The sequence below is a fragment of the Apis florea genome, unplaced genomic scaffold, assembly GCF_048593485.1.
Source record: "Apis florea isolate Af1SG1 unplaced genomic scaffold, ASM4859348v1 contig_3158_pilon, whole genome shotgun sequence".
Lineage (NCBI taxonomy): Eukaryota > Metazoa > Arthropoda > Insecta > Hymenoptera > Apidae > Apis > Apis florea.
In genome coordinates, this window is record NW_028256713.1 from 2,369,994 (window position 1) to 2,393,347 (window position 23,354).

Below are 23,354 nucleotides of genomic sequence, written 5' to 3' on the forward strand. Positions count from 1 at the left end.
ATTACCGCGATCTTTTTTCTTTTTCGACCGAGGATTTTCCGTTTCCTCGGAGGAGGGATGGATTGGTTGGAGAGGATGAAAAGTGTTACGGTTACGATTTCGAGTAAACAATTTTATTCTGGAAGAGTGACGCACGAGAGGAGGACGCATGAGGGGGATATGTAATTCTTCTGGGAAACGCTCGCTTCGTGACCCGTATTTTTGTCACTGTTCTATAAATAATCCTTTTTACACGTGATGATGCGAAAGAGGAAGATTCTACATCTTATTTGAATTTGCCTTTTATAAATTAGAAATTGGGATTTAAATCGAGTTGTACGAAATACACGAGGCCTAACGCATAAGTACAATTGCTCGATTAGAGGATGAAAGGGAAGAGAGATAGAGATCCGAGACTAGAAATAGAATTTCTTGGAAAAAGGGGGATATCTTTATCGAAACGGGAATATCTATGCAGGATTCAAAAATAAGTATTGGGAGCGGTTAAAAAGATTCCACAGGCCCAACAAAAGAGCAGAAAGTGACTTTCAACCTAAAGAGGATTAGCATATCAAAGACTCTGGAAGTGAAATCGTAGAAATGATGGATTCATCGACGCGCAGCCTTCAATTGCGAAACGAGGGATTGGAAGGAAGTCGCAAGTTTCTTCTTCGCAAGAGGAAACCCTCGTTGTTTCGATCGATATTTTTCGCCGCGCCACTTCGCGGTGAAATTTCACTTGGTCGTGGAAGTGACGACTGGACGTGCATTGTTCGATCGTTTCGTTGTCGTCCAACTGGTGATCGTGTCGAGTCACAGTGACAATGGAAACAATGGGGAACGCTTGGCGTCATCGTGCCGACTTTCCCCGTCTTTTCGTATTCAAATTCCGGCTTCTAGAGCATCATCGTGCGTCGAATGATTTCGCCGACGAGCATTCGTTATGTAAAACATTTACCGATCGACTCGATCTCAAAATCTTTTCCCCCGAATAATAATTAAAACTTTGACGTTTCAACGATTGTCCATCCGCGTTTACATCCTGCGACAATTTTGACGATTAAATCGAGATCGATTCTTCCGAATTGCGCGAATTGAATGGAAATTTTAATATCAAGACGAGATTCGAGTTTGGCTCGGCTCGAGTTGGAATTAGAAGGGAAAATGTAAACGCGGTTTCACGCGGATTTTGATCGTCTCGAAGAGCGATTTTCCAATAAAGGGCGCGGGGTTCGAAATTGCGTCGCGGCCAACGTTTAATAAAGCTTCGTTTTAATGCCTCTCGGTGGTGTGCGCCGCGGAAAATGAGATTCCCAATACGTGCAAGCGTGTATTTATTGAACGTAAAATTCATAAACTGTTTACGATGTTTCCCGACAGGGGGGAGAGATGCACGAGGAAATGGATCGATGCGCGCGAGGAAAATGTCAGATTTCGGGATATATCTTGGGAGAAGTTTCGTAAAATTTGAATATTCTTGCTTTTTGCGCGTTTATTCAACGAGTTTCTCTTTGGCTCGAATCGACGGCAAAAAAATTTCTCCTTTCTTGAAAGCGATTCATCGTGTTTTTCTTCTGCTTTGAAGCAACTTCAACACAACTTTCCATTCCCGCTCTCCCGTTCGTGCTCAACTTTGCGAAATTTCCCTCTTCGGAAAATTCTTTAAACTTCTTCACGGATCAACCTCTTTTCTTTTTTTTTGCAACTTTTCCTACATCCTTCTACTACGTCTCGTTACAAAAATCATTTCAACGAACTTCTTGCGCGTGTTGCAAAAATTTCGCAATTTAAAAATATTCCAAACAAAAATTGAAATGCAATAACAACAACCTTCGACCGAACACTTTACGCGTCTCTGAAAAGAAGAAAATATTTCTGCCCAAATTTTCTTCTTCACGTAGCCAATGTAAAGGAAGATAAAAACCAAACGTATCCGTAAGAATCCGATCGAAATCAATTTCGATACATCGATGTCGTTTCGATAGAATTTCTCTTCATCGGATCCCCCAAACTAATTTCCTTTTTTTTCAAACCTGTACCTACCCCCTCAATCCTCGAGGATCCCGCGTAACACGATCCCCTCCCCCCAATTACTCGCAATATTTCGGCGCGCGAGAGAACACAACACTCCATAATTGGTGACAGCGGACGAGGTTTCGCACGTCTTCCCAGAACTTTTATTACCGCGCCTGCTATTTCTGATGCTCGGTCGCAGCCGACGTCGATGCACGCGAACCGAATTGCACTCGAACCATCTTTCATTTCTTTTTTTTTCTCTCTCTCTCTTTCTTCCACCCCTTCCTTCCTTCCTTCCTTCCTTCCTTCCTTCTTTCGTCCAACGGTTTAAAAATTGAACCGGGTCGCGCCGACTCGCTCGTATTCCAATCGAAACTCTCTGGAATCCATTTCGAGGGGACTCGTATTAATGATAATAATAATAATAATGATAATAATATCGTTTTCCCCGAATGAATATTTCCTGGTAGTGTTATATAGGCGGTCGTGAAGGAGGCGTATCGGTGTATTTTTCGAGACGACTTAATGGATCGCCCTGTGGGCAAATGGATTGCATTCGAGGAAGAGGTAATGGAGTCTTGGAGGGGGAGGGGGAGGTTGGTTTTTACGACCAAGGAGGGGAGGGGACCAGGTTTTTAATTTGTTGGATAGCGAGCGCGTAAATCAAACGAGGACGAAAGCGATTCTTTTTTCCTCTTTCTTTTTTTTTTTTTTTTTTTTAAGTAGCTCGAATGGTCGGTTTGGAATCGTTGCTTTACGGATCTGTTCGCCGATCATTCGAGCGTTGCACGTCGAATTTTTCTCTTTTTCGAAAATTATCGAAACTTTGAATACAATCGGGCGGATATTTTGACGGAAGAGTGAATGGTTTTCGAAATATTTTGATAATACGTTTGTATATATAGGTGTACAGGTCGTGAAAATAACGAGGGAAATACAGGACGAGGCGATGTTGGAAAACCGAGGTTTTTCGATCGTTCCGCCGACCACGACGTGATATAAACATTGATGACCGACATACGCGGAACTCACGCACAAAACTTTGACCCGTGAACTTGGTTAACAACTTGGCGGAGCAGCACTCGATTCACGGTCACCGTGACGATTTTTCCTCGATTAATTCGACGAGACGATGAGCAACGAATCTTTGATACACGTGTGTTTGTCTCGACGCGATGACATTCTTATTGACCGATGAAACGCTTTGCATGCATTATTAATAACGAAAGGGATAATTCGCACTGAGCACTGTTGAAAGTTGAATAAAAATAAGATTAGATATTCAAGCTTGGAATTACGTCTGAATATCTTTGCCAACTTAATCCAGTTTCTACTTTCTAAATAGATTCTTACCGAATTCCATTGTCTACGGGCTCGTCTACAGGTCGAGTCGTGAAAGTGAAGCAGTAGAGAGGAAAGAAAAAAGACGCGATTTAACGCGAGAGAGTACGCCAATTAGCATTTTGCCGATCCATCGATTCTCGATTTCCTCGAGAGTCGGCCACCTACAACCGTGTCGAATCGATTTCGCGCCTCTACGATCGCCATTTTCACTTGTCAATCCATTGCGTTTAGTGAAAGTAAATATCGAATAGCGATATCAGATCGAATCGTTTCGTCCGATCGATTCTATCCTCGATCGTAATGTTGTTATTTTTGATCCTCTTTCGAGATTCTTGAGACAATTTTGAGAGAAAAATAAAAAGTGTATATTCAATGCTGAATCTCATCAAAAATTGTTCTCAAATATCATTCTCTCACTAATCTGGCTAATCCAATCGATCTAACAATGTCTTTCTTTTCGTTTCCAGATCGGGGAACGAGGCGGCGCGATTCGAGGCGGCAGCGACCGATCACGACAGAACCGCGCAAGGTAACGCAGCTTTCACTTCATTCGTCTCGCCTTTTGGCCAATCTCAAATCCTCTGGAACAGGTTCAAAAATAAGAAATCTAACGCGTATTACTATCGCGTCGAAGTATCAGAGGAAATAATGAAGCAATTTCGAAAACGTGGTAAACAAATTTCGATTCACAACGAGATCTTCCTCGTCTCGGAAGGAAAAAGAGAAAGGAAAATTGATTTCGAGAAACGAAAAAAAAAAAAAAAAAAAAAAGAAAAAGAAAAACAGTAACTCTTTTCGACTCCCGTTACATCATAATCCAGCCAGCGTATATATCGTTGACTCATTTCCGGCCGATTTTGTTTAATATTCCGGTTGTGACGCACGCCTTTCGCCTCCACGTCCTCCGTGGTTAAATGCGTTCGGTAAATATTCAAAGGCCGAGAAAGTTATTTCATCAAAGTTAATTGACGGCCGCCCATCGTGATAAATATCGCGTGGACGAAACGAACGACGGTTTTTCATCGACGAAATCGAAGGGATCCGTCGACGTTTTCAAAAGCTGGCGTTGAACCAGCTTCCGAAGGAAAGCGATTGGGAAAAAACAGAGCGGTGATAATGAATCGTCAATGGAAATTGATAGAATATCGCGGCAAAATATCGATGACACCTGGCCACCCCTCTGACTCCCGGTTTTTCCAATTGCTTTTTGACCGATCGTCGATAAATTATTTTCGACGCTTGGATCAAAGGTGATAAATCAATCCCAATGGATTCGTGGATATTATTCCGCAACGCAACGATGAAACGCGAATAGTTCGATTTTTCGATGGACGTCGATCGATCGATCGATCGATCGAAGAAAAAAAGAAAGTTTCGCAAAGCTGCCAAGAGATCGAATCGTGTATTTTAGTAGTCGGAGTATTTCTGGACCATTGTTATGCTAATCGCGCGGCTTTTGAAATTTGACTGGTCGCCAGCCACAATACCGCTCGCTATTATATCATTTAATCGAAATGTTTACGCGAAATTGCGCTTTCTAGATGCCGATATTTTCGAGCGTTGTTACCCGTTGTTGCGTTAAACAAACAGTAACGCAATAAAAGTTCGCCGCTTCGGTTGAATGGACGCCAAATCGGTTTGTCATCGCTTCCCCGAATTGTTGTCGAGAGAATTCATCGGGAGGGGAATTTCCCGATTTTCACGCGAAATTATAATAATATTCGCAAATCGATGATGGAGAATTCGATTTCAAACTTTTTCCAACTTTTTCCGCCAAACGAACGATGTGAAACGATGAAAGCACCTCCCCAAAAAAAGCCTCGAACGTTTTTCTCGCGCGTGATCCCCAGAAAATTTTCCAATTTCAAATTCGTAATAAAAGATAATGCGTGCCAGCTGAGTCGAAGGGGGAGGCTGGCAAAACGCGCGCCTCTTTGATTTATCTGCCGTCGTCGTTGTCACGTGTTAGGCCGTCGAGTTTCGTACGTACGTGTGTCGTAACGAGAGGGGCATTCACGGTACATCGGGAAGAACGACCTTGTCTACATTATTAGACACCGCGCATTAGTTAGAACAAAAGCAGCGCTCGCATACCTCTTCCCTCGTCCTTAGAATACCGAGGGTAAAAGTTTCGAAGAAGAGGAAGAAGAAGAAGAAGACAAAAATTCTCGAGAGTATTTTTTCAGAGATATCGATACCGACCGTTCACTTGCACTCTCCTTGCGAGTTTTCCTCTTTGATTCATTTTACAGAGGTTGATAATTTTTTCCCGTTTTTCTTGCGATTTAAGTTAATTTTGGTACCTTAATATCGCGAACAGCTGCGAAGAGAATCTAAATCCACAAATCCGTACGTACAGGAATACGTGCATACGTATTTTAGATCGTGCAATCTCTTGAAATTATTTATATTTGAAACGAGTGTCGCGTATACAACTGTCCGACACGAATAACTTTTTGAATTTCTATATTCCGTCGAAACGAATACTTTTTTTTAGGTTTGGGGAGAAGAAGGGAGAGGAAACGGGAATTTTTTAGGAAAATGGCGTAGCTTAATCGCCAAGGCAAAATGAATTTATAAGCAAGGATTCGTAAGAGATAATTAGCAATTTCAAAGGTTACGACGAAGGATAAATAACGTAATAATAATAAAATGTCACCGCTCATTACGAAATGAAACTCGAAGCGAATGAAAAAGTGGCACATGTACACGCGTATTTATAACGGGATAAAAATGAAACTTTCTAAACACTCTGTATATATATCGAAAATTGAATTTCAATCCCGACGAAGAAAATAAGGTAATCCGATTAACGCGTCGCACAATGGTTCGAAAGATTGTGGCCGAACTTGACCAAATTATTCTTTCCCCGATTTTGATCTCTTACATGAAGATTTAATTTTTAGAAAACGATATCGATAACTTTTTATCATTTAATTTATTATTTCGTTAAAAATGAACGTAACGTGAAAATATATAGAAAAATTATCATTTAATCAATACAGAATAAAAAAGAGAATACAAGCAATCAAAATATAAAAATCAACCAATCAACTCGGAATTTTTTCTTCATATTCGATCAAAATGAAAACATTTTGCTGGGAATATATTATACAAGTTACAATTAAAATATTAAAATATATATACATCTTTTATTATCTTTATTATCTTTTTGAATAGAAACTAAAATTGAAAACATTGTAAATTTATAATAATAAAACGTAGGATAGCGACACGCGAGTACAAGGGATTAAAAATATACTAATTTATAAAAATATCCCAGTTTTGTATCCTATTTCAATACGAATCCGATGACTAACAAGGATGGGATAAACGGATTGGACAATTTGATTATTACAAGTTGACAAGAGAGATAGTCGAATCTATTCTATTAAAAAAATAATAAAGCTTAAAAATTCGCGCGATAATCATAAACGCAGCACCGAACTCGGCTGTAGCCGCTGAAGCAAGAAATCGAGGGAAAAATACGGCCGCACTCGGCACACGGATTCATCCGGCGCAATGCGGTAACTCGAGTCGAAAGTTTTGCTATTTTTTTCCCCTCCTCCTTCGTTCGTAAGCGGCCAACCACAATATTAGCAACCGCGTTTGACTCATCGCGGCGATTTCCCGCACATTTTCCCCCTGCTGCGAATTTCTCCCCCTCCGTTAACAAGCCTCTGAAACGGATAAAGCGAAAAATACTGGATCTGGAGCGGAGCCAATCGGACTATTCGCAGACCGAGTGGCACAAAATAGCTTTGTTGTGCGTTGAACAACGTCTTCTACCGGGACGCTGTTTCCCGCGCGAGGAGATGATGCGGATCCCCTGGAATCGTGACGCTGGAATTTTCCTGGAAACGCGATACGAATGTAATGGATGCGTGTCAGGGTAGTTTGTGTCGTTTGTTTCGAATTTGTGGAACTGCGAGCGAAGAAGAAGTCGAACGAAGGAAGAAATTTGGCGGGTTCGAATTTTGAGATGATTTTATAGGTAAAAAGTTGATAAAATTTTGCAATCGGTGTTTTTAATCTGAATTAATATCGTGATAACAAATGATAATTTGTAAGATAAAAGTAATAATTTTGAGATAGTTTTATAAAGCGAAAAGTATAAAATTCTATAAATTTGGTGTTTTTATCTGGAGTTAATGATAAATAATAATTAAAGTAAAGATAAAAGTATAATAACGATGTATCGTCCGTGATAGTAGGCGAGACAATTGCATTGACGATTGGTCCATACTAATTAAAAATCCATCATAATAAAGATCTATCCGCTACAACCACGCCCTAAAAACGCCGTCTCAATGAAACTTGGCGGCAACTAATCAAGCTTCATCATCGATCACAGACCAACCATCTCCAATCCCTCGCGAAGAAAGTTCGAGAGGGTCCAACTTCGACAAAAGAACCGTATATATATATATATATAGAGAGAGAGAGAACTCTTTTCCAAGTAATACTCGGGCCATCCATTCTTATATCACTTGGACCATCTTTTCTATTCACGATCATATAATAATAAATAAGATCGAGGAGGAAAGAGACTCGTAATGGTTCATCGAACGATCGATTATTAAATTAATAATCGTGCAAAATTTCTTCTTCTTGAAGTTTCATCGATGGTAATGCCATTCGAAAGAAAAAAGAAAAGATTCGTAAGTTTATCGCGTAAAATTTCTTGGAAGTTTACTCGGGCCACCACCGATACGATAAAATATAAGGATGGAAAAGGATACCCTATTCTTTATTCCTCATTCTTTAGCGAACAATCGACGTTATACAAATCCCAATGGTGCCAACCAACCAATATGAAAACAAGATCCAAAAAAGAAGAAAGATTCATGATGTCTCTATTCTCTATTCGACATTGAACGACGTCGTGAAATTTTTTCACGGCTGGATCTATAGCGCACCACCGATAAACAAAATTCAAAGGAAAAATGTGAAATTCCCTTATTGGAAATAGTTCGCCAATGGTGCCGATCATTGACACGAGAAACGAGATCCAAAAGAAGAAAAATTCATGATATCCTGTTCTCTATTCAACATCGAATGACGTAAAATTTTTTTAATTGGCTTTCCATCGATAAACAAAATCCGAAGGAAAAATTCTCCACTTTTCAATTATTATTCACGCGAAATTATTGGAAATAGTTCGCCAATGGCGCATCGTTGATACGATGAGAAGAAAAATTCATGATATCCTATTCGATATAAAATTTTTCATTTTCATATTGAAAGGAAAAAGGGGTTCGCCCTATTCTCTACTTTCCAATTATATCCACGTTTAAAAAGTTTCGTGCATCATTGATACGAAAAACAGAAGATCCGAAAAAAGAAGGTGATATCCTATTCCCCATTCGAACGACATCGTAAAATTTCTTCACTGGCTTTCTGTCCCAATAATCCACCATATATAAACAAAATCGAAAAAGAGATTCGACCTATCCTCCGTTTTCCATTCGTTACAATCGACGCTTTGTAAAACTCCATATCATCGCTTCACCAATGACGCGCCACCATTATACGAAGAAGATCCAAGATCAAAAAGATATCCTCCACTCGACATCGAACGATCAACCTCGTAAAATTTGAACGAACGCGAGATCTTCAAAAAGAAGAAGAAGAAGAAAAAAAATAAAGATTCCTTCTCCTCTCGTTGACCAAACGACGAAACGTTGATCGCGGGCATTAACCGTTATCCACGTCGTAAAAATCGATGATAAAATCGTGCACCATCGATACGAAACCGCGGTTTACGAGGCGGTTCGGGGGCGAGGAGGAAGCTGGCGTTCTTGTTCGGCCCATTCACAGCGACGCGGTCGGTCACTCGGTCGAGAGCGGTATTCCTGGGGTGACACACGCCGCCGCCGTCACCCCGACGGAGGGAGAGACGAGGCCTCCTCTCTATTTATAAATGTGGGTCGACGTGGCTGCGCGGCCGGCTCGTTTCGTCATTATTACGAGTCCGCGCGGAAACCGTTGTCACTCCTCCTCCCCTTTCCTCTCCTCGCGAGAGAGAGAGAGAGAGAGATCGATCGAGATCTCGGTGGATCGGCAATTGGGTCGAAATAGAGGCCGATCGAAACAATCCGTTTCTTGCCGGTTTTCCAACAAGGGGATTGCTCGTGTTGTTATTTGGTGGATATTTCTCTCCAGGGGGAGGAAGAGGTTGGAATTGAACGATATTGAATGGTGGAATCGAGCGAGGATGATGTTAAATATTATTGGCGTATATTTTCACCGCGAAACTGTGCTTTTTGCGCAGTTTTTCGAACGTTTTCCATAAATGCATAAACATTAAGTTATAATGCAAATGGAAATTCCGGTGAACAATACAGTTTTGAAAAGGGGAATGGTTGACGGTGACGAAAGATAAAAATTTAATATTCCTTTTAATTAGTAGTGGTTGTATATCCCGTACGTATCTTTATTAAGTATTACACCCGATTATCTTTTCCTCGCCACGTTGTATTTATATCGTATTGTATTTTAATTGCAAATTATTTTGGCCTTGAATTTTTTATTAAATTCAACACCGAAACACGCTCGACGATACTTGGAAACTCGAGAAAGAATATATAAATATCGAAGCGAAGAAAACTCCCTTTTTGATCGCGTGAAGATAAAAAAAAAAAATCGAACTCGAATGGCGCAAAAAGATGCAGGAACTCTATTTCGAAGCACGGATACTTTTTGCATCAGCGGAGCTCCGATCGATCGGCGCTATTTTTTTTTTTTTCTTCTCTGGCATACGTGCCGGGATCGTGCTCCTCGTCGAGAAATATCACTTCATTCGTGCACCATGCGCCGCTATAAACCATGTTTACGAAGCGTATAGGAATTTTATGAAATCCGGCATCGAATCTGTCTGAGCGCATAACGACGAGAATAATAAAGACGTGGCTTCGCGAAATCTCTCGATCCGTATTCTTTGAACGTATATTTCATCCATCGAAATATGTATATCAATAACGATCTTTTACCATATCTTTTCTAACAAAAATGAACAAAAATTCGAATTTTTTACAAATTCTTTTTAATTTCCTTAATTTTGATCGAACGATCGTACAATGAGATTGAAATTTTTTTTTTCTAAAGAAAAGTATCGGAAAGGATCAAAGTTTTAACGTTCACGTTCGAATATCTTTAAATCGTGGAAGACGATCCGCAAGATGGCGTGTACACGACATCATTTTCACGAGAAATGATCGTAGTAAACACGATTGAACTAGACGAGGAATTCGCAAGGTCGATTTCTTGAATGGTGGTCGCGAAGGAGAGGGGAGGTGTATTCGTCGTTCGAGCTTGAGCTCGTAGAATTTTGTTTAGACCTTGGAGAAACGTATATCAATCGGGGCGCGCAGCCTTGCTCGTGGAGAGCGGTCTCTTATTTTTAGAAAATTATTGGTCCGCCTTGTAAACAAGAAACTGATACTCTGTTTATCCCCACGGTGAGTATGGGTGAGGATTCTCAGCGATCCCTACAATTTTCATCAATCCGTTCCACACTTCGTTCGAACATCGATCGCTTTAATTGCTTGGAATTGGCCCATTTTAAAAAGTTGTAGAGAAAATTTTAACGAAACGAAAATTGTAATTCTTCTTTGGAACAATCACCATTCGTTGAATCCACAAAATCTTCGCTCCATTTCGCTCTTTTGTTATTGCATATTATTCATTTTTAAGTATTCGAGGAAGCCGAGGAACGAAGAGGAACGAAGAGGAGAAGAAGTTTGACAAGGAATAAGAAAAAGTAAAGGGCAGAGATAAACTGCGCAGCTTTTTGTCTTTACGATTACGAGCTGTTCTTTGTCCGGATAGAGAGAGGAGCTCGCTACATTGTGTAGATCTTATTTTTGGAGGCAGAGTTCGCGTACACGACATCGAAAGAGAATAACAAAGCTGTAAAACATCGAGACCGTTCGAACGTCGCAGTCAGCTCGCCACGTATGAGAGAAAAAAAATCATTAAATTTATTATTCTATCACAATCAATAACGAGTAATAACGAGAATAAATCCCGAGTGAGCAACGAAATTCGATATTATTATTCGGCCGAATAATAATCAGGGCATCCATCCTTCTCAACCGCGTTTAACACCGGTCTTTACGTCACGAAAATATCACTCTTTCCCCCCGGAGCTTGCATAACACCCGTTTCTAAAAGTTTCGAAAAGTGACTCACCGACCGAGTTTCATCCACGGATACGTGGAAAACGCCTGGTGTTTTTCGGTTGGACGCCGAGACGGCACGGAGCGGAATGTGTATTCGTGACATTTGAAGGGGTGTCTTAAATTAAAACGATGGCAGAGCTGGCAGCGGGAACGAAAGAACGCGGCGATTGCCACATCGACTTTTTGGCAGTCGAATGTATAACTCGCTCGCCTCCTTTTCCTCTCCTCTCCCTTCCTCGCTCCGTCACCGCCGATCATCGATGATTCGTCGATCCCGCGAATATTATCCTTCCTCTTTTCTTCTCAAAAGGGTAGGCTGTATTTTTAATACGAAACGAGTCTCTCTTCCCTCCATGCTTTTTTTCTTTTCTTTTCGATCTTTCCCGGGGCGAGCAGCAATATTCTGTATTCAAAAGAGGGTACGGCTCTTGTCTTTGGCGCAGGATTTACTCGAAACGGCGTACGAATATCGAGAGAGGGATGCGAGTTCGCTGTTGCGAATTGGTTTTCGAGAACGAAGAAGAAAGATTTGCAAATTTTCAAGATTCGAATTATGTTAAACTTTTCTCCCTCTTCGTACGTTCTTTGAGCGAACAACTTGGTTCGACATGGAGGAGGAAAAAAGAATTGGACCAAACTCGTTCGTTTTGAATTTTTTCAACAACGGACGATTATTTTGTGGAAAATTGATCGGACGAGGAAGAGATATCGAAGCGTCGGGGAAATCGAATTTATTGGACGGGCGGAAACGGAGATTCAAGGACGTGACGGCAGAGAGGGGGCGCGCACACACAGTTTACAACGTAACGTTGTAAATTATGGCGTCGTTACGTCGTCGTCGTCGATGATTGTGCCGCTGCGTTAAATAATCGTCGTTGCTCCAAGGTTACTCGAGACACGGCTCCCTGCACCCTTTCATAATTGGAAGCCGGGCTAATTACACCGTTACGGGTCAGAGCACTTTGCTCGAAACGCAAATCTCGATCCGATAACTCGATCGTGGCTAGAAGTTTCGAAACTCGAGAATTATTGGGTTTGTTCGATTCTATTTCCAAACGAGTGTGTCTTCTATTCTTGCTTGTTATTTATCGGAGATAAACCGCGAGAAGATTTTTTTCTATAATCTTTCTGAGGACGTTCTGGAAATTTATTTTTTTAATTTATCGCTCGTCTTTTACGTTCCACTATTATCCGATAGAATTGCATAACTTTACGTAATGACAACCTCTCTGTGCGTGAATATGTATATACGTGTGTGTGAAAGATTGAAAGAAGATGTTTAAACATTTCATTTTCTTAGAAACTATATAATTATTACTCTTTGAATTGTTCCTTATTTACCTTTCGCTTCAGATCTTGTTATCTTTCGAAGAAAAATAGAAAATTTTGTATTCAAAGATCGTTGGGAAAAAGAGTCATTAATCGTTCCAATTTTCCAATTTTCGATCTTCACGAGGCGAATCTCGAGGCGAGGAAGATGGCTCGATCGAGGCCGTGACAATGACAGTTGCGAGAAGTCACGGAAGTTTAATCCAACCGAATAGCGCGCCGGATAAATCGTTTTATCAGCGCGATAACAGCGGGATTTCTGCCTCTCAATAAGAATTCCGCTAATCAATTCCGTGCCCGTTCAACGTTCAGCGCGAAAAATCATATCCAGTTAATTTTCGCCATCGAGCAAGGCCCCCTCCTCCCCTCTTCCTATTTTTCTTTTATCGTTCATCGACTGCGGAAACGGACCGTAGGAATATATCTCGATATTCTCGTTTATTTTCGACACGCAAACGAATTTCCAGAGGAGAGTATTAATTGAATCGTTCTTTTTCCGATTTCACTGTCCTCCATCTGACGAACGAAGAAAAATTTAGAAGTTTTCCAAATTTAACGAATTTTCTATTTTCCAAACTGCTTTTCAATCACTATTTTTTTTTTTTTTTCGTTATTCGTGATATTGTATAAATTAATGATCGAAATATCGAAAAAAATATGTCAGATATGGAGAAATAATGCTTTTTGTACGTCTATGAGATGATCATAAATCTTAACCATCGTCTATTTAAAGTAAAGACAAAACGAAAGGGAAGAATATATATTAAACGTTTCACGTTTTTTATATCATCAAGATATGTGATCGAGCGAATGCCACGACAAATGAATGAAAGATTAAATAAAAGAGATCCATCAAACGAGGAAACGAGGTTCTGCGAGAAAAATCGAGGCTTACGAGATTATCCGTGATTGGCCGACCGAAACGGTTTCACGGGTGACCCACTAATAACAAGACCTTGGTGCGAGCGGCGTATGCCGAAGGCCGATCAATCGTCGATCGATTATTGCCAGGTTTAGACCGACAATCGGCGTTCGTCGAAGGGGAAAACAAGGTACCAGAGGATCGATTGAACGGTCGAGAAACCAGATGAACCAGATTTCCGATAGAATTCGCGCCGCGAATTTTACAGTTTCCCTTCGTTGAACAAACCGCCACTTCACTGTTTCTTCAACATTCGTTGGAGAATAAGATAATCGAACGTTTTTCACGATCGTCAATCACTTTGCTCTCCTTCTACGGGATAAAAATCCATTTTTCACTCGAGTCGAATTAAATTCGAAGAGAAAGTTCTTAAGTTCTTAAGTTTGATTGAAATCCCATCGATAATCGAAATATTCGAGTATCGTGATTAGATTATCTTCGATTAACTTATTCTTTTCTCTCTTTCGTGTTTGTCGATGAATGAACGTAATACAAGGGGATGGTCTTTTCGTAAAATCATACCTAATTTTATCTTCGATGTTGCATTCGATGTTGGTAACGTTTCACTAATTATTATTCCGCTAAATTCTTGACTTTGCACGCTTATACAACCCGAAATTAAAGAGAGATCTACGATCAAACTTCGTATCCACAATATTTTCGCACAAAAATATTCGAAAAAATGGTTGGGCATAATTTACGAATAATTTATAATCAAATTTCATTAATTCATTTTCATTCGGCTGTATAATTTTCGCGTTGAAAAGTTGTTGAATCCAAATAGTTGTTGAATCAAACTTTCGAATATTCTCGATCAAGAAAGTTGAAAGTTTTTAATAATTGTGCCGCGAGATTATTCGTAACATCAATCGAACGGATCGATCCTTTGGATCGAGCGCAACGACCAATTTATTAGAAGATTTCAGAAAGAAACATATGTTGCACAACATATGTAAACACGATCGATGTATTTATTACGACTAGTTGGCGGGATGAATTATGGAAGCTTGGTCAGATTCAAAAAAAAAAACGAAGGTGGAACGAGTGCAACGGGAGAATTGTACACGGTGAATTATTCAAAATCACGACCGATACTTACGTAAGAATCGTTGTAATAGGTTTCGCAGCGATCGCATGGAGCGTGGGTTGCTTTCTGATAAGTACGTGCGAACCGATAGAATTCCTGTAGCATCGCCCGTGTATTCCTTATACTTCGAAAAACAAACACTTTTTAAGCCAAGTTTCTTGTGAAACGAAAAGTTTGAAGAGAAATTTAATCTAGTTATTTGGTGAAGAAATATCGAAAGCGGAATAATTTATCGATAACGCTTCTAATCTAAATAATGTAACAGAAGAAAAAAATGCATTTTCGTATCTAATTTATCTCGAACAATCGCGAATCTTGTTAATCTTGAGATTATTGATTAATTTTAAAGATCTTATTGGAAAGACCTTAAGGATAATAAACTTCTTAAATGTTTCGATGGAGCCTCCGTTGATACGAACCAATTAAGGAGAGGTTGGCAATTTTGTTCAATGAGGACAAAACGAAGAATATTCAAGAATATTGAAATTCAAGTTCAAGAAATACGAACGCAAGGATTCTAAATTTTTCTCTCCGTCTATAAAAATCTTTATCTCTAAATTTTTTTCTCTAAATTGTTAAATTCACTCAAATTTATCCAAATCTTATTTTTTTTAACGATAGATGCACATAGATGTCCATAATTCCCCTCGATCGAGAAAGAAATTGTGTTTTTCAATTTCAATTCGAGTATTTTTCTAGTGAGAATAATATTTCATCGAAAACAACAAGCGATAGAACTTAATTTGCGACATATTAACAAGCATTGCGACTACGATGGAGATCACGTGTGACATAGGTGATCGAAGGAATCATGTGAAAACAGGCGACAAACGCGGTATTCCACGGTCACGTCAACGGAACTGACGCAAATCGCCCGTGGCGATTACGAATTCAATTAGAATCCTCGTCTTTCTCTTTCTCTCTTTCTCTCTCTCTCTCTGTCTCTCTCCTTCCTTTTCTCGTCAATTGACGGAAATTTTTCATCGCTCGACGCGCTCGCGTGTCCCATTCCTCGATGGTTCAATCGCAGACGGGGCGTCTCTTTACTGTTTGGCCCACGATCAGTTGAGCAATCTCGTCGACTGAATCACACGAGCGGCCGTGATTAACGAAATCTTTTGTAATTTATGACCCTCGCCCCGTTGCTGGAGATCGACGACCAACTTCGTTTAATTTATTCGTATCGCGAGAGGAGGCGTTGAGTGAAAGTTATTTCTTATTTATGAGAAAAAAAAAAAAAAAAAAAAAAAAGGAAAGAATTCAGGAAAAAATAAATTTGCGGAATTTTGAAGCGTAAAGCGCAATTCAATTTTTCAGTTTGTTAATTTTATATGGAAATTTTCCTCTTACGAGGAAATTCTGAATTATCGTCGATATTTATGAAGCAAGTATATACATGGAAAAAAGGTAATGCGGTTTTTCATGTGCTATGGAGTGATGAGTGGCAGAAAATTATTTTTTTTCAATTTTTTTTTGACGAGACGAGAATTGTTACGTTACGTTTGAACTTTCGAGGATGATTAATCTTATAATTAAATCGCGCTGATTCAGCCTCACTTCGAAATATTGTTAAATCTTATAGGTTTCTGATAACGAAATGAAGTTTACACGGTTCGTTGACAAGGTTTATTTTAAGATTCCTCGTTGGAGATAATTTGAAGAAACATAGTGGTTACTTTTGTTTAATATCATATCACGTGATTTTGAGAAGTTTTCTTTATCTTCCGTGTTGCGTAAATAAAATAAAATTCGTTTCGAAATTTCGACTGTTTGTAAATAAATCGAACGTTTCATTGTTACAATTTTGCGTAACGATGTTCTCGTTGTACGAGACGAACAAAAAATCTTCCTTAGAAACAAGGAGTGATTTATTTGCCGATTGTGAGCCGATTTTCTTTATCTGATCTTCGATGAAAATGGGTTAAAGTATTTTTAGAAAAAAGATTATTGGAAGATTTTATATCGATTGATAAGTTATCGGAGTGCCGAATTAATGAGAACTTCAACTGTAATATTTTTCGTTGACAGGACAAAAAATTACGTCCATATCTAATTAATTTTTTAGATAAAATAGATAGAAATAGAATTAGAGGATTAACCTTTTGCACTCGTATTTATTTTTAAGAAAGTTACCAATCAAGTAACAAGAATGTCCATAGAATGTAATTATATATAAATAAAACGTAGGATGGCGGCATACGAGTGCAAAGGAAAACTGATGAAAAGGAATTATAAAAAGAAAGATACACTTTTACAAAATTCACGAACGTTCTTTCAAGAACGTTCCTTGTAAATCAATTCTATTATTTTATCGCTTGAATTCTAAAATCTTTGCAAACATTGAAAATTTTTCAAAATTTCCAAAACATTAAACTTCTCTCGCGGTTAAATTAAATCAATATTATTCGACTATTCGATATCGAATTTTCGAGTATCGGAATAAGAGACGCTCGTGTTTCGCTCGTGATTTCGATTCCGATATTTCCATCCATATCGATACCTTGAGATAATACCGCAATTCGAACGAGATAAAATAAGATACGCTCGAAATATTCCTATCTCCATTTTTCAATACAATTGTAATATTCCGTTACGTGCGCACAACACAACAAATTTTCCAGGATTTAACGAGGGGGATTCGAAGCGAACGAGTTGCAATTCACGCAAGGCACGTAAGAAGACGCAATTAATTATCGTATTCGAGCCACTGTCGAACGTTGTTTCGCATCGTTTTCGAATTATTATCCGTTTCGTTGTGCAACCGTCACGCAACCGGAAAACGAAGAATAAAATTATGTAAGGTGATTAAAGAAAGGGAAGCGGAATCGTGACTTAACGTATAAACATCCGCTCGTGTGTGTTGCTTTATAAACAATTGCAAAACGCGTGCTCCAAGTGGTTGGATAACGCGTCGGGGGGAAAAAATGTCAGTTTTCAATATCAGCAAAAATATTAATCGAAACGTAATGTAAACGAAGAGAAATAACATTTTCGTTGATTTCGACGATACAAACGAATTCGAGGGAAATTCAATTCTTTCTTTCTTTCTTTCTTTCTTTTCTTTTTTTCTCGAGATTTTTTATTCTTCAGCAAATTTTCAATTACTACGAACGACACGATTTGTGTTTTCGTTTGTTATTTTCTTATTATTGATAATTTCACGGGTAATTTTCATATCTTAGCAACAACGTTTGCCACACTGATGATTACCATTTACAACAGCTTAATAAATCGACGAGTTATACACGAGTTATACTCGTTGTTTTTTCCAGTTTCACTTATGGTAATTATTAAGAGATTGCGTCAGAAACGCAGGATCAGCCGATTGGGACGAGCAAATTATGCAACTATCTAAGTAAACGACACTTGAGATATATATTCGAAAAAAGTCTCTCCAAGTCTCACAATCTCTCTCTCTCTCTCTCTCTTTCAGATATAGAAGCGTGCAAAGCAAAAAAAGAAAGAGAAAAATCCTAAATCTATTTTTAATTTCGAATCTATTCCTGCAAAATAGATTCCACAAACGATCGAACAATTTAATCGCTCGCCTCGATTCAATAACAAAATGAGATCACGAAAAAAAAAAAAAAAAAAGGAAAAGAGATCAGAGCTCATAAATAGAGAAGCTCGTAAATAGAAAACATATTCCGACGAGCAAATTTCCATGGCTGACTAATCGCGATAAGAGAGGCTTTCTTTCAACTTATCGGCAACTTCCTTTATCCAACCGATAATAACGGGTCACGATCTTTCCACGACAAATTGCCAAGGCTTATCGAAACATGGCGAGGAGAAAAGGGAGTTGAAAACATTTTGATACGGAAGAGCGCACCATGAGACGGTTGAATGAATGGCAAGGCTGAATCTCGCTCGAGGCGCACGAACCGGTGCCAGTGCGTACAACCGTGCACACGCACGCACGTGCGTCGCCGTGCTTGTGTACACGCCGAAGTGGCGCGCGGCATTGCATTTAACGTGGTGGCATTGCGCTGTACTTGGCCTGGCCACGCAATCGCGCTGTTACGTAATTGGCAGGGATGGAGTCAACAATATCGCGGCTCGTGCGATCGATACGGATGAATTTTCCACGAGGATCCACCACGTGTTTGCAAAGTGGAAAAATTAGATGTGTCAGGAGGACGAGGAAAATTTGTTAAAATTACGGGTTCTTTTTAAAACCCGATTTTTAAAAGACCTTTTGAGTAGTGATTTTTTGGTTAATCTTCCGACAACATCTTTTATCGCAGGTTTCGTTGCGCGAGTTTCAAAATTTAATCACGCAATCTAATCTTAATTTAGACGTTCGAAAGTAACAATGAATTTTTAATAACATAAGTCTAACGGAAGATATTCGTTGGAAATATTTTTCAGTGCGATTAGAAACGTAAATGAAAATTAATTTACGACCGCGTTAATGCAGAGCGACATTAGATTGTTACCTTAGGTGCAGTTGTACTTCCATGAGAGATGAGTCTCGTGACCGAGGACTGGTGCAACTTGGCTCGTGCAAAGTCGAGGTCTTGTCTTGTCGCGGCGTGACAGACAGGAATTAACCGAAACAACCTGATTCTTTCTTGTTTACTCGTATAAATGTAACAATTGCTAGATCTTGGATTTGATTTATTGTACCGCGATGTCGCGGTTACGTTCTAGACGTGTTCCTCAACTTTGCTTTCACGTTGCATTTCGCTGTACTACTACCGATAGAGTTAAAGGTTATAACGTAAAGGTTATATCAGTAACAGTAATCTCGTTTGCATTATATTATTTTTATACTCGACTCGAATGATTATCCGTATAATTGCTTGGAAAATATTGGGAGGGAGGGAGAAACGTTATCTTTATCGTAATAATTTTGTTAAAAAAGTGTTGCATACACATACACTTTTACATCGCGTATCTATTTTCCCACTCACGATCTCTCAAATGTTCTGTTCAAAATGTCTTTCTTTCGTTCAAAGATTCATTGTCATTGATCACTCGATCGATCGGTCACAAAAATTATGTATCCCTTCTTCCTTTTAATCTAACTTTTGCTCAACGTCTCATTTTCAATTGGTTCCAAAAATAACGGATCGATTCCAAACAAATATTTCTCTTTAATATTTTCCAAAGCGATTCGGATTAATAATAATAGCTATTAGGTAATTATCATCGATCAATGGTGATATACGTAGACACGGCCGTGAAAATAGTCGAGGAGCTATAAACGATATGCGCATTTTTCCGCGATAATTGCGGGCAAGCTGGTTACGAAAGCCTGTTGTTGGGTATCGAGCGCGTTTCGTGCGCACGTCGGTGACATTTCGAGAGAAGTTCAAGATCGAGAGAAGCGAAAAAAATAATTCTTCAATCTAGATGGTGGTACGAGTAAAGGTATCAAATACCGTTCGATATGTTTCTGTTATGCTAATCGAGATCCTCTAGCGGAGGACGATGCAAGAATTCAGGTTTTGCAACCTGAACACTTTGCCGTGTAGAAATATCTGTGCTTCTCTCGCCTAGCGTCGCCATTTCGATATTTTTCGAACTCGTGGAGAAATATAGTATAGGATTTTTTTCAAATTTTCAAAAAATTTTCCAGGTTTCGTCTTGGAATTTTTCTTGGAATTTTATTAAATTTCAAAGTAGTTCCGTAGTTTAATAAAATTCCAAATTAATGAACGCGTAAGATCTAACATCTATGATAAATTGGACAATTACTAGAAAATTCATTCTAACTTCGATTTGCATCCAACATCATAGGAATCTTCATATTTTTTTCGATTCATCACAGCGCATGAAGAAGAAAAGAATTCGCAAAAAATAATCAATATGGAATAAAATTTGTCTTGACATAATCGAAACATCGAAGCTTAGAAAAACATTTTCATTGCGTTACATCGAATAATCTCTCCAGATTTAATACATATGTATAAAAAGAAGAATGAAAGTCTTAATTATCTCAATTAAAAGGATCGTTTATTTATAGATGAAAAAGGAACGATCAACAGGAAAAGAATATGTTGTATTAGAGAACCAGCTTGACATCGACCTTTCTCCATAGATAGTCAATTAGATCCAGAGGAAGAGCGAGATCCCGCATTTCACGTGGGATGGATCGAGCGAGCGAACACGAGGCGAACACGGAAATGAAGCGAGAAGGGGGTGGAGGAATGGGGACGTCGATCGTTTGCGCTCGTTGAAAAGCCGGGGGAAGCCGGAAGAAATATTAATGAGAAAGAAATAGCGTGGCGTAATTAGCAATATAAAGGCGATAGAAGGGAAAAAAAGAAATATGGAAGGAGAGGAGAAGGAAAAAAACGGAAAGAGAGAGAGAGAGAGAGAGAGATAGAGGCAGCCGACTTCCATTTCCATTCGATCGCCGATAAACTTATCGGCGACACGTTCTAGAAAAGTCGGCATTTGCAATTTAAACCGGGGTACCCCCCCGGTCGATCGCTTCGTTCCCGAGTTTCGAGGAGATTAATAATAATCGGTCGAATGTTTCCTTTAAACCGTTTCCAAGTCACGTGAACGTCGTTACGTAAAAATTTCCGTCGGACAAAGATATTCTTTTTCTTTTTTCTTTCTTTTTCTTCCACCAGCATGGTGGAATTGGAATATAGAGGTCAAAGCGGTTGGTTGTAATTGTGTCGTTCGGGAGGATTTCGTCAGTCTCCGCCTTTCGTTATCTACGAAAGCCTCTTCGTTTCGGAGAATTTATATTTGAATTCATACAAGTGAATTTGTCGCGCGTAATTTAATTAACCGCGATATTGGTGAACGCACGGTTTAGATAAGATCCTGTTGAGAATTAATTAATTTGCGAATTCTGTTTACGTTTAATTATAAAAGAGATCTTTATCCATCCGTTATTATTACATGCATTGTATTTTTCAATTACAAATATTCGCGAACTCTTCACGAAAATCTTTACAACCTACGATCTATACAAAATTGGAAGCTATACTCCGAGAAAGAATATAAAATAATAAATCGATCCACACGCGTGAATCTATGCGCACGAATCTATCTTTCAAAGCTATTCTAAAATTAAACGAAATGAACCGAATGTTAAATATTTTATCGCGAGTCTAGCTGAGAGTTTAAAGTCCTGGCAAGAGAAACACGTTTTTCAGAAAACGGATGATCAGGTTGGCGAGGAACAATGAACGTGGCGCGATGAAGGTCTCCGTGGTGGCCGTGGCCAAGCCAACGAGCGCTCACGCGTGTACGCACTCGATTCGCTTGGAAATTTTATGATCGGCCGAGTTTGCGTCACAATAGCGAGCGATACGCGTTACACGAACCGAGTAAATCGAAAAACCTTCGCCTTCGTTCGAAACACACGACGACACGAGTGGATTTTTTATTCCAGTTTGGGATCGATTATTCGTCGATTTCATGGTCGACGCGGTATCTTGATGGCCGCTTCTTTTCCGTGACATTTTGTTTGGACTATTATATTCGGTTTTGTTTTTTTGTCGCGAGGGCAAAAGAAAAAATGGATCAAAGTTGAACTTTGGTTCGTTCTACTCGTAACGCTCGTAATATCGTTTCCTTTAATGCCTCCCATTTTCTCTCTTATCTCCTCGTTTTTCTCGAGATAAGTGTATTATCAAATTCTTTATAATAAAACACGAGGAAAGAGTTCTCTCGCGGAGATTTTCTTTGAACATCTTTGGCAAAGTTAAAAATTAAACATTGGTCTTCGTACGATCTATTATCCAAATAGAATATTCGCGAATTCCTTTTCTCTTGAACAATTCTATTACTTTTTCGCAACGACTTTTAAAACGTAACGTTCTTCGTAAATTTCTCGTGAAAGAAATCACAATGTTATACCGAAGTATTACAAATACATTACATTTCTCGACTGTGACGAAGCAAAAGCAATGAGGAAAAATCTAAATTACAGATTTTTTTTCTCCTTCGAATTACTTTCGAACGTGATTTCAGTCGATGAAATGCGAAGGGGATTTATCGATTCGGTTGAAGATGAAGGGGAAGGCCGAAAGCGTGAGAAAACGTTATTCATCGTTTCAAGCGACAACAATGTGTTTCCCCGTGGCAAATAACAATCATTTCTCCGACGTGCGTCATATTTACAATTCGAAATTTACCATTTCACGCTTGCGCGGCTGGTTACGAAACGAACTCGCCGAGGAAAAAGGAATATCCGAGGAGGCACGATTGCCGTCACTTTTCCACCACGCTCGATTATGCATAAATTTTCCATCGCGTTGGAACAATTTACCTAACGTCTTTACGTAACCGGTCGAGTAAAAATGTAGTCCGAGAAATTTTTGCCAATTTTTATCACAGATCATTGTCAATTTCTCGTCGAGTTCTTAGGGGAAGAGAAAGCAAAGTGTGTTTTGTGTCGCGATCAACGCGAAAAAATGTGTAAATACACGTTGAATGAAAGTTTAAATAAACAAGAAGGAATTTAATCGAGAAGAACAGATACAACGAATTCTTTGTGTACACGCTTTCCAAGTTGATTAGATCA

The 23,354-nt window shown here is 39.1% G+C and overlaps 1 protein-coding gene across 2 annotated transcripts in view; it reads left to right on the forward strand.

Moving 5' to 3' along the window:
• The window catches only part of LOC100871167 (uncharacterized), a 104,947-nt gene that overhangs the window by 18,893 nt on the left and 62,700 nt on the right, over positions 1 to 23,354 (forward strand). For both annotated transcript variants that reach the window (XM_086909658.1, XM_086909659.1), the window contains exon 2: positions 3,807 to 3,868. The gene's annotated coding sequence lies outside the window, so the exon portion shown is untranslated. The remainder of the gene's footprint in view (positions 1 to 3,806; positions 3,869 to 23,354) is intronic.